The sequence below is a fragment of the Setaria italica genome, chromosome IX, assembly GCF_000263155.2.
Source record: "Setaria italica strain Yugu1 chromosome IX, Setaria_italica_v2.0, whole genome shotgun sequence".
NCBI classification, from domain to species: Eukaryota; Viridiplantae; Streptophyta; class Magnoliopsida; order Poales; family Poaceae; genus Setaria; species Setaria italica.
This window is the reverse complement of record NC_028458.1, coordinates 45,968,446-45,981,673: the sequence shown is the minus strand read 5'-3', so window position 1 is coordinate 45,981,673 and position 13,228 is coordinate 45,968,446.

The window sequence follows — 13,228 nt, the reverse complement described above, 5'->3', positions numbered from 1 at the left end:
GACAGCTGCACCCCACCTGTAAGTGCGCCACACTCTCCCTTCCTCTCTATGACAAATGGCCCCCACCCACCGTCCTTTTCCACGCTGCGGGACATGGGCCCCTTCTCGTGGCTTCCGATCCCATCGTCGACGCGGTAGTCAGAGGAGCCCAGCGAGTAGGCGGCGGTCGTCGCCCGCGGCGGAGGACCGGCGGTTGCTGACGCTGCCGATCTCGACGCGGAAGCTCCTCGAGTTGTTGTTGCTGCTGCCGACCCGCGAGTCGAGCGGCTCCTGCGCGCCCGGGCCCGTGGCGGCGGCGGCGGGTGCGGGAGCGAGACGGCGGCGCGGCAGAGCTGGCACGACGGGGTGGTGCGGAGCCAGGCGTCGACGCAGGCGGCGTGGACCGCATGCCGGCACGCCGGGAGGAGATGCCGCCGCTCGTCAGGATCCTGTTGGAGATGGACGCCACTTCCGCAAGGCCACGCTCAAGCGTTCCCCAGACACATCCATATGCCGGAAAAGGATAAAAATTCCAAGCGCATTTGATGTCTGGCTCAAGAAGCTTGTATTGATATGCATCGTGTTAAGCAAGTGAAACAAATCAATCGGAGCTCGAGCGTGGCCAGCAAGAGAGAGACGAGAGAAGGAGAGATGTTCAGGAGCTTGAGCCAGGCCATCAACCGAAGCTCGACCATTACAAGTCAAACGGAGCTTGAGCAAGCCCATCAACCGAAGCACCCTCGCGCGCCTGAACAGGAGGCAGCTCATCACCTGAAGCGGCGCGCGGGCGACTGGAGGGAGCAGGGACGACCAGGCGGGCCGCGGCGGGGGCAGCGTTGGAGCGGCGGCCACTGGAGTGCCGGGGACGGGGAGAGAGAAGGGGAGCGGAGGGCGCATGACACGCGGGGCGCGTGGGGGCCGACCGGAGCACGGCAGGCGAGGACACGCAGGGCCGCGCTGGCAGCGATGGACGCACGCGAGGCTCCTCCGAGAGGTTGGGGATGACCCTGACGTGCGGGTCCAACACGGCAGCTGCGGGAGAGAAGGAAAGGGACAACTAACTTGAGCGTGGCAGGGGCATCATGGTAAACTCGATCCACGCTGTCTTGATGAGTTGGCACGTCACATACGCAAGAATGCTCATATATGTATGTGGCATTTTAAGGATGGCTTTGAAGAGGTGTCATCCCTAATGATAGCAAATAGTTAAATATCCTAACGAGAACAGATGGGATAACAGCTTCCGTTAGCCACCGCATGTGGGGCCCGCTTGTCATTCAAACAGCACCCTCCCTTCCCCCTCTAGATGCCCCGCAACCCAAATGCCTGCGTCTTGCCGCCGGCTGCCGCTTGCGCCGCGCAGCACTACCGCTCCATGAAAACAAGCAGCTCCGATGTGTGTGCCTGAGATGGCAAAACGAAAGAAGGTGTTGGTAACCGGCGATTGAAGGAGCTCATTCCTGTACTTGCCTAGGGAGAGAAGAGAAGACAAACAACTACTTTTGGATTAGCTTGTTGCTCGCATACAGAGGGTCTTCTGCTGCTTGGTGTCGTGGATAAGAAGGAGCAGAGAGGAGAGAGCTGCCGCCACCTACGCTCACTCGAGCCGCTGGTCACTGCGACGAGGGGAGCACACCTCCGCCGCATCAAAGGAGCATGTGGAGCTACACGGCTGATAGAAGGAGAAAAGAACTTGGGCAATCTAGAGAAGAATAACAGGATTCCGGAGGCAGAGGAAGGATTAGATTTCTAGATATAATTGTTCATACATGAATGGTGTCCTTCCCCCCCTCTCTCTCTTGTCTCTGTTGTACTCCAGAGTACAACTCTCTCATGCCACTCTTACACGGGTTGAGCCCAAACCAGTGCATGCAAGCACTCATATCCATTTTGGCCCATACACCTTGTTGTTGGGCTTCTTCGGCTTGGTACTCGTACGCGGCCTAGCTAGAGACGCCTCTCTGCTGGTGCTAACATCCCCTCTTCCTTAAGATGCCGCTTGACCCTAAGCCGACACAAATGGAAACTTCTGTTGCAGGCTTTCCAGATCTTCCCAGGTAGCCATCGACTTGGGCCATTTAGACTACTTGATCAATACTTGTGAGACTGGATGAAGACCCCGAGTGACATACGTCCTCTGCAGAACAACCTTAGGGATTCTAGGAAGATCAATGTCAGTAGGGACATCAGAAATGACCTCCACATCATTAGTAATAGCCTTCTTCAATTGAGAAACATGAAACACAGGGTGGATAGAGGAAGATGCAGGCAGGTCCAGCTTGTACGCCACCGACCCTATTTTAGCCATAATCTTGTACGGACCATAATACTTAAATGCCAACTTTTGATTGGATCTAGCAGCTAATGAAGACTGAACATATGGCCGAAGCTTCAAAAACACCACATCCCGACATCAAACTGTCTCTCCGATCTTCATAGTTCAAATGCATGTAATCGACACTAAACCACCAGCAACTGTCCTTCTTCTTACCCAATAGGACTGAAGATGAAAAAGGACTGGAACTTTTGTATGAGATCATTTTTGAGCATTTTCTTAACCTGTTTCTCAATTTCATCCTTAATAATTGGAGCAAACCTGTATGATCTGATGTTAACAGGAGCAGCAGCCTTCACTAAAGGAATAGTATGATCACAAGACCTAGGTGGGGGCAGCTCAGTTGGTACTTCAAATTCTTCTATCAATTGTCTCACTTCATCAGGAATGTCCACTTCAACAGAATCACCAATAGATATTTGGACAGAACATACTTGTACAACTGACCCTTTTGGCAGATCAGCAGACTCCCCCACACAACAAGATAGATGTATGATTGTATGGTATAGACATCCACTTGTGCTTCCAGTGAACTTTCATAGGACTATAGTGTTCTAGCCAATCTAAGCCCAAAATCATATTATATGAAGATAAAGGGAAGTACCTTTAGGTCACTTTGAAACAGATAACCACCCATGTACCAATCTATCATAGACAACTATTGAGAGCATCGTAATGTCTGCCTTGGCTACTTGCACGTGTACAGAAGCGGCAAGAGGAAGAACTCCTTGAAGCTGATCAGACAACTGAGAGCTAATGAATGTGTGAGAGCTTCCAGAATCTACCAAAATTCTGGTATCTTTCCCTTGAATCTGACCTAACATACATATGGTCCTGGGTGCTGAAATACCAGAAACAGCAGCCACTGAAAGGGTCAGAAACAACTGATCTTGAGACTATGAAGAATCACCTTCTATCATTTGTGATTGGTCTTTAGAATGAAAAACCTCAAGCAACTCTTGTAGAGCATGTAATTGTATTTTGTCAGCACATATGTGGTCCTTGGACCATTTCTTCGCACAATTCTGACACAAACCCTGCGCACGACGGTAAGCCTTCAGAGCGGTCCAACGCTCACCTGTTGAACGAGACTTAACTACGTCTTGTGCTCGTCGGTCTTTAGCTGATGACGAGGATAGCTTATCTGCTCGAAGCATAGCAGGTACATCTTGCTTGTGAGGATAAGAAAAGTCATTCCTCTGAATGTCCTTCCTCTTGCTTGGCAACGACACCTCCTCCTGTAATTTGGCCAGAACAAAGGTAGTATCCAAATCCGAAGGACGTTGAATAAGCACAGCAGCACGCAAATCCTCTCTAAGCCCATCAATAAAGCGCATAGTATAATGGAGAGGATTAGGATTATTTTCGTGAGAAGCCAGTTGATCTACTAACTCTACAAAGCGATCTACATACTCTTCAACACTACTAGTTTGCCTAATATGGAACAACTGACGCACCAAAAACTCATGTTGTTCTTCACCAAACCAATGTAAAACCATAACAGAGAATTCCTTCCAGGAGCAAGTTTTAAGTTTCGTTTGAACGGATTGTAGCCAACGAGACGTACGAACAGCAAAGTGCATAGAAGCAAACATGATCTAGCGGGGCTGATCGACCGCATAGAGCTCAAAATAATCAACAGATCTACTAAGCCATAGCTTGGGGTTATCACCATCAAACACTGGAAAATTAACTTTAGGTAGCCTCCCTGAACTGGAACCCCTAGGACTAGTAGATCTCCAACAATTACCAAGGCTAGGACATTGGGAATCACGAAAAACAGGAGGAGTAGGGAGACAACACACACCCTTGACCAGGAAATGAACCAGAGTCGTCACAGACCCGAATCCATCCTCCCAGTGGAAGTTGTCGCCGCGGTGCCCATGGGGCCTGTCGACTGTGCTCGTAGCAGATGGGCGCTCGGCATCCAGGGGAGTAGAAGCCAGGAGTAGAGGTGGATGATCAAGCACCGCTCGCTCCCAATGCTTGGACAACTTGCCCACCTCCAAGCGGATGTCGTCGACAGTACCCTTGACTTCCGGCTTCCAGTCTTTGAAGGATGCGGGCACATGCTCCAGCATGTCAACCTGCGCGTCCTGCGAGATCTTGAGGTCAGCGAACTTGCGCTCCCACTTGTCGTCAGACTCGGAGAAGCGCGCCTCCCACTTGTCGTTAGTCTCGGTGAAGTGTGTCTCCTACTTGGACTCCAGATTTTCGAAGTGCTTGGTGAGGGTGTCGATGATGATTTTTGTCTCCGGGTTCATGGCTCCTTGGCAGCGCTGAAGTCTTGTGAAGTGGTCATGGCGAGGAATCAACTCTAGATCGATGAACTCCCACAAATTGGACTAGTGTGAACCGGAATTACAGGCTTATGAAATCCATGTGAGCACACAGATTCGGAAATGCTAGACCAAATTCGTTGCCAAATCCAATCGATGGAGTACAAACTCGATCCGATCTAAAATCCCACAAATCGGTGGCTCTGATACCAATTGTTAACAGCGGAGATAGGAAGGAGAAAGGAATTTGAGTAATCTAGAGAAGAACAATAGGATTTCTGAGGCAAAGGAAGGATTAGATTTCTGGATATAATTGTTCATACATGAATGGTGTCCTTCCCCCCTCTCTCATCTCTGTTATACTCCAGAGTGCAACTCTCTCTCACACCACTCTTACACGGGCTGAGCCCAAACCAGTGCATGCAAGCACTCATATCCATTCTGGCCCACACACCTTGTTGTTGGGTTTCTTCGGCCTGGTACTCGTACGCGGCCCAGCTGGAGACGCCTCTGCTAGTGCTAACAGCGGTGTATCTGGGGAGCGGGGCTAGCGGAAGCTAGCGGATCTGCGAAGTGGGCGAGTGGTGGCCATCAGTGACACAGCGAAGCGCGTGCAGGAAAAAGATGGAAAGATACGACGTCAGTATGGGATGAACTCATTCGGTTTTTTTTCTAGAGCAAGCCCATCCAGAATCTCGCAGAATATTCTCTGCGAGGGACGGCTCCATCCTAATTGCTCTTCAACCAAACACTACAAAAATTGGGATGGAATGGTTCCATCCCAACACATCCTCTCAATCAAATGCTACCTTACATCTTTGACAAAACTCATGGTGTTCAGAAATGAATAAACTCGTGTCTTGTTAGTTTGCTTCGCTGAGTTCCTTGATAAAACTTACTATGACTCTCCCTTCTAAAATTCTACATGCTTTTGGACAATTAGTGGTTTGAGAAGCTAAGGACACTTTGGGCAGGCTCCGACGGCTTCATCCTCGACTACGTAGCAGTACTATAGTGAGGCGGAGTAAGTGGGGGAACCACCATTTTTTCCTCCTCTTACTGCTCCTCTTTTGCAGTTTATTTTTATCTTGATTTATGTTTTGACACACAGTGATGCACAATATCACTACGGTGGTTATGAGAAATTGGACTAGATGAGTCAGATGTAGCGCGCGAATCAGCCTAGTAAACCCAATATGTAACCAACCAATTAGTTGAGTCCAAAGTTGTATTATAATACTCGTCATCTCTTGATTAGTGCTTTTCTTTCTACATAATTGACGAATATATGTTTCATGTGCTAACATATGCACATCTCATCGGCCTGGATAAGGGACGGCGACCGCAAATGAGCATGGAAAAACTGAATGCAGCAGCAGAATGTCATGACCAGCAAATTGGGATGCTCCTCGGCAATCCATCAACTCACCTTTGCAACCACTTTGATGCCACTTATCTTTGCATGGAACCATTTCAAAGGCGGTGCCGATGTTACACGACGACACTTGCAGCCTTGGCGGGGCCAGCGACCGTATCCCCCAACCCTCGTGTTCATCGATCATCATAAACCAGCCACTGCAGCTGCATCCACGAGCAGCCTAGTAGTCCAGGATGGCAGGAAATGCAGCCTAGTCGGCATCCGCGGATAGGATTGCTGATGAGTGATGACACCAAGCGCGTGCGCGACTGTACGGCATGTGTAGTAGAGGAGCTCGATCTAGTTGCTGTGGAGCTCAGTAGCTCATGGTGGAGGTCATCGACGGCGCCGATGAGCCACGCCGACCCGTGCAGCAGCATGGTGTACGGGGCCTAGAACACGCAATTTGCAGGTTTGAGCTCGTCGTCGAGGCCATGGCGGCGTGGTTGTGGTCAACGATCCAGGCCAGGGGGGTAGCGGCGCGAATCGTCTGACTCGGGGGTGAACGGTAAATGAAATACCGTCCACCCCAAGTCTCTCGCGACTGTTAAATCGAGCATGTGCAGCTACGATCACCTTAGAATATTTTCAAGGTTGTGAAGGCTTCTGCCTCCTGCCTTCCTTGCTCGACTGCTGTTCTCCTCGATGATGGCCAGCTGCGCTTAGAGACGTTCTGACGTTCTGCGGCATGTCTGCCTGCGGCAACGGCGAGGGGCCGAGGGCCGTCACAAAGTACGAGTAGAAGGCTGCTAGAGAGTGTTGGGCGCGCGGCACCATGGCTGGCTTCGGTCGCAACGTTGACTTGGACACCACGGCTGCAGATACAATGCTGCTGCTTGGCAAGTTTTAGAGCACCCACCAAGTCCTAACGACCTCCTCTGCTCTCCCATCCAACTGTCGACTTCGGCTTTGCCAAGACGTCCGCATGCGATTAGATCAGGAAGGAAAGGACACGACCTAGTGCTGTCGAGCTCAAGCGCGTGCGAGCGAGTAGTGGTGGGGGCCTTTAAAGCCCCGTGGATGATGGCGGTGCTGATTCGGATGCCTCGGCACGACCACTTGCGCCATCGAAGGCACCGGAGGTGATCGATGGAAACGCCGGCTGGCAGCACACTGACAATTACAAGTCTGTCGACCGTTGGAGGAGAATTCTCATGCCGTCGACATCTGCCTCCTTGGGCGATGCTTCGTGCACTAGAGCCCAGTGTGTCATCAAGGAGGGCCATAGTCAAGTGAGGAAACCGTAAAAGTCCTGCTACTTGACTCGATCTTTGTCGTCCATGTGAGATCTGACGGTCTAAAGAGACCTAGGTGGAAGGTAGGTGATCTGGACGGTATCTGATTTACATGGTTTTTTTTCATTATGGCCCTTCTAAGAAACATTTTTTACAAGTAGACCCTTGGCAAAACAATTTATGGAGGGACCCGATCTGGATTCCGGCGGCGGGACTGCGGCTACAGACAAGGAGGAGCGTGTGGGAGGAATGAAGGGTGGGATAGCGGGGTGCGCCCGCAGTTCACGAGCGCCCCTGTCCTTGATGCCGTCGTTGCCAACGCCGCACGGAACGACCTTAGGATGCTCCTCGGCGTCATCTCCGCTACCACGCACCGCCACCACATGTCGCCTCGACATCCAACATGCGAAGAAGCGCAAGACCTCGGTGAGTTTCATCCGTGTCACCACCCCTACCCTCAATTTCTTCATTCTTGTCGTCTGGATTTAGCTCTGGTTGTAATACTAGGATCGATCCGTCTATCTATCCGGTTCTTGACTTTGGTTTATGTCAGATTTATAAGCCCGCCAGTCCACCAGGGGTTACCCAAAGTGGTTGGTTTGTAGGTGAGGGCGATTGTGAAACTAAGAACTCGAAGGTGATCGCGACAACACAAGGGACACGAGTGTTTTAGACAGGTTCGGGCCTCCGGAGAGTAATACCCTACGTCTTGTATGCGTGGATTGTATTGCTGGTATGAGATGAGGTACCCTCGGGGGCTCCCTTGGCCACCTTATATAGGCTGATGACCTAGGGTTACAAGTTGGTTTGAATCTAATCTACTCGGTAGTTACATGGAAAGTAATCTGAGTCGGACAACAATACGCGTTCCATGATATCCGGGTAGATTTGAACTATCTGGTTGCCTTGACGTGTACTTCAAGCATCTTCATGTCCTTGGCCCGCACGCCCTGGTCGGGCGGACCCACTTGTCAGGTCTAGCCAGTATCCTGATCGGTAGGGACTTATGGGGTATCCATATCCTGATATATGATTGGCAGCAAACTATTTTCTGATCTTCTCAAATATCAATGCAGAGAATTACTCTTCTTCCAACTACCAAATCGTGATTTCTAGGCCGTGGTTAACTTTCAAGTTCGCTAAATTTTTTTCCATGTAATTTGGCCATATACGTTGAGCTGGACTTAATTAGCCAACATACTATCAATGAATTAAAATTGATCTGCGTTAGGAGTATGTGCTTTGTGTACTTTTGATTGTGATATTGATCAGCCACTGATGGTGTTGTCTGTAATCCTCACTGTGTGAGAGCAGCAGGCTCCCAGGAGATACTTAAAGATGAGTACTGCACTGTAAAACTGTGAATTTGGTTCTGTAACATTCGTAAAATTTACCAACTCAAATCATTCGTTAAAATTCGTTTTCAAAATCTTTTGACCTTAAGCTCCCGAAAATCCTTTTCTTCCCGACGATTTCGCCATCCAGGCACTCAACGCCGACAACCATCATTTTCATCCTCTGCAAATTCCACCGCGTGCCTGACCAGAAACCGTCAAGCGTGCCCGACCGTTTTTCGTATTTTTCGCTGATTCTCCCTTTCTTTTGTCTTCCTTTTTCCCTTTTCTTTTTCTTTTTTCTTTTTCTTCCTTCTCTTTCTTCCTTCCTTCTCTTTCTTCCTTCTTCCTTCTTTCTTCTTCTTTCTTCCTCCTTCTCCTTTCTTCCCGGTGCCTCCCTTCTCCCTGACCGGCACCCTCCCACTAGCATGACAGGGATAGATCCTCAGTACCCGTAAGGAAGGAAGAAGTTAGACTCCTACTAGGATTCTCCTATAATCCGACTAGGACTCATAATGAGTACTCCTACTAGGACTCCTTGTAATCCGACTAGTTCTCCTGCCCCCTAGAGTATATAAAGGAGGGTAGGGGTACCTAGATCGGTAGCTCAACTAAGCACAACGCAACACAACTTATCAATACAATCCACACACAGGATGTAGGGTATTACGCGATCTAGCGGCCTGAACCTGTCTAAATCGTGTTCCCTACGTCACTATCGACTCCTTGATTCTCGGCGACACCCACCGCACAAAACACCACCTCGGGTACTCCCTAGGTGGGTTGCCGGTACAAAACACTAACAGCTGGCGCGCTAGGTAGGGTAAGTTGCCGAATTTCTCCATGCGAGATCGATGGCACCAACCATCATCAAGCCAACGTTCGCTTTTCGAAGCGGGCGCAACCTTCGTCTTTGGCTCCTGGCTTTGCATTGCTTACGGTGCTGGATCCTTCCAACGCTGCATCATCAACAACCAGGAGAAGAAGCATCTCTATGAAAATTCTCTTCGACAAGAAGCAGAAGATCTCGTCAAGAAATCAACAATTTCGATCTGTTCAAACACCGAGTTCGAGTACAACTCGAACTCGACCACGGCTCGGATTAGTCCGCGTGAGCTGGCAATCAAGTCACCGCGCAGACCGACTACAACTCCAAGTCGTGTTCCGTTCAGACTCCGCAATGCAACCGTGGTCCATCAAGCAATCCTTACTCTAGTCCAATCCGAACTATAATCAGTTGACAAGTCGGATACAACTATCCGGCGACAACTTCGACTAATCGTCTCGACTAGTTACTAGTCGAAGACGACTACTCCGACTACGTCGCGACGCTTGCCGACAACTACTCCGACTACGTCGCGATGCTCGCCGCCGACTACTTCAACAGACGACTCGCTGGCGACTACTTCCACTACTCATCTCGACTAGAAAGCTAGTCAGGACAAACTTCACACCGTCAACAACTAGTCAGAATTGACTCCAACTAGCCGACTTCACCAGCAACCTTCACGGTTTCATCGACGACAACTTCGACTCCCCATCTCAACTAGAAAACTAGTCAAGGGCGGGTCTCGCACCCTTGACAACTAGTTGGAATCAACTCCAGCTAGTTGGCTTCATTGGCAATCGACACAGCTTTGTCGACAATCGTCCACGAATCAAGCTAAGTCACTTTTCTAATTATTTTTCATCTTGCTTTCCGCTTGCGCATAAATTGCACTCTACTCGCCGGAGGGCAGCAAACTCTTTCGCGTAATTGTGTGCTCTTTTTGTCACAATGCCGACTACTCATTTTTGTCTTTTCTTAAGGTCAGTACTCTTCTCGAGCACAACACACCTTAACTCGTGAAAGCCTCAGGTGCATCTGTCATGCCTAAGTGCCCATACGCGTATACGAGACAAAGATCTCACACACGTAGTGGCGACGGCTACGCAGAGAATGAGAGCCTAAACGTAACAGGCTAACTACTCGGGAAGAATATGGCCAAAACAAGAGCTTGACACACAATATTCATATTGATCACTGAATAAATTTCAGTAGCTTCAATACTTTGCAAATATGCTACATAATGTATGCATCTTTTCTTTCACATCAAACTTCGGCGACGACACTCCATTACGCTCAGCGTACCTCCAAAAGCGCAGACTAGTTCCCAAACTCGGGGGCTAAGCGCCAATCAGTATTCGGAATATCTCCAATGGCTCAACTAGCTTCCAAAGCTCGGGGACTTAGCGCCAACAAGTACTCGACGTGGTTCCTACGACTCACCTGGCGCATATGCTCAGGGGCTGGACACCGCGAGACTACTCAGATGATGACCTGAGTGAAGATTCAAGATCCTTGAGTTGATTACTCAATCAATTTAAGGCTCGGGGGCTAATAAGCTACACCCAAGATTTCTTTCAAAGCCGAAAGAAGAAGATTCAAGATTTTGATTCTCAGCCTGATTCTTTGATTCAACCTAAGGCTCGGGAGCTACTCCATATGGAGTGCGACTTTCGCCGCCCTCCATATATGAAGACTACAATATCAAGATGATCAAAGGCTTTGAGCACACCATAGTCTCATGGCAGCTTTGAGAAACTTTGAAGATTCAGACGAAGTACTCGAAGAGCACCAAGATTACTCGCCGAATATCTTTAGACTACTCGAAGACTGTTGCATTCGACTATGAAGCGCTCGGGGGCTTGACGGGGATAGATCCCCAGTACCCGCAAGGAAGGAAGAAGTCGGACTCCTACTAGGATTCCCCTGTAATCCGACTAGGACTCCTTGTAATCCGACTAGTTCTCCTGCCCCCTGGAGTATATAAAGGAGTGTAGGAGTACCTAGATCAGCAGCTCAACTAAGCACAACGCAACACAACTCATCAATACAATCCACACGTAGGACGTAGGGTATTACGCGATCTAGAGGTCCGAACCTGTCTAAATTGTGTTCCCTGCGCCACCATCGACTCCTTGATTCTTGGCGACACCCACCGCACAAAACACCACCTCGGGTACTCCCTAGGTGGGTTGCCGGTACAAAACACCGTACTCCCTAGGCAGGTTTCCGGTACAAAACACCGACAGCGGTCCCTGGTTCTCACAGTTTAGTCCTAAGCCTTGTTTTAAGCCCCTAATACATGGTTATCTCGTCATTTCATGCACCAAACTTCCTCTAATTAATCCCAAATTCGACCACGGCATCCTCCAACATATTCCCGCCGAGTCATCTCCAAATTCCATGAAAATACCCATTCCTCCTAATTTTCATTCGCGTTCTCTGCTCGAGCTCAACGGGTAAAGCGTTATTTTTTCTTTTATTTATTGTGTACCCGATTGTTTGTGCCATAGCTCACGGAGTGCTCGAGGAGGAGTTTGACCGTGAGCCCGGGTCTGAGACCAGCACCACGAGCAAGAACTCCCGGAAGGCTTTGAGGACGGCAAGTCTAATCTCATCCTTTGATGCATATTTATCCTAATTTTTCAAACACAACCTATTGACCTATTTTATAAAATTGCATATTTTTTTACTGCTAAAACATGGTTGGATAGCCACCCCTTGATTGTTATGATTATTTCTTGATTGTCCTATAATTATCTCTAAATATGATTTGCTCTATTTGGATGATAATTACTGCTAGAATGCTTAGGATCTTATTGCTCAATTCAATCATGACTACAATGTGTTTTGTTAAATAATAAATGTGTGAGTGTTTTTTAAAGGGAAAATGGGTTTTCGGAAATAAAGGAAAGAAATGCTTAGATGAGATGGATGGGTGTTTCATGTGTGATATGCCAATAAGTTGGGCTCATACCTTGGTGGTTGAGCAAGGTTGGGAGATATCCATCTTGTCACAAATTAATGACTGAGTTGATGTGTTATCTTGCCTAACCCAACCATCATGCAACCACTCGACCGTTGTATGCGGCAACGGCTTAGCATAAATCCCACTAGCTAGTCTGTTAGTCATCAGGAGAGCTGGTGAGCAACGGGAGACCATGGAGAAGGAGTAAGATCTTTGTGACTTAGGTCCCGGTTAAGACCTCGTTGGTAGGTCATTAACCCCTTGGTTGCTTCCGTGTTGGCTAGTTAGTCTTAGCTAAGGTGGGTAATGGCTTTGATAGGATCTGCACCGGCACTAAGGTGATTGTGCTGCGGTACCCTACTTGTGGGTAAAGTGTACAACCTCTGCAGAGTTAAAACCTATCCGGGTAGCCGTGCCCATGGCATTGGACGAGTTATGGTTTGGTCACATAACTAGTGCTTGGAGATGGATGATTTTCATGACGTGTGTTGAATTTTGGAAGTGTCCGGCAGTTGTGCCGTGAGCTACTGCGGACAGGGAGTCCAGTAGCATTAAAACTTCGATATTTTATGTAGGATCAACCCCACTTAATGATTCGGTTACTAAAAGAAATGCTTTGCAAAAACCCTCTTGAAAATGAACCCTTGCATGTGTTGAAAATCTAACTTTATTGCAAATAAACCTTAGCCTTATCATTGATATATCCTGTGCATATTTTTGATTGTATCTCTCTCCGTGGATGGGGTTGGACTTGTTGAGTACTTTTGTACTCACCCTTATTTTGTTGCTTGTGAGGAAGACCCGGACTTCATCGCCGAGGATTTCGAGTAGGAGGTTGCTTCTGCACCCAACGCT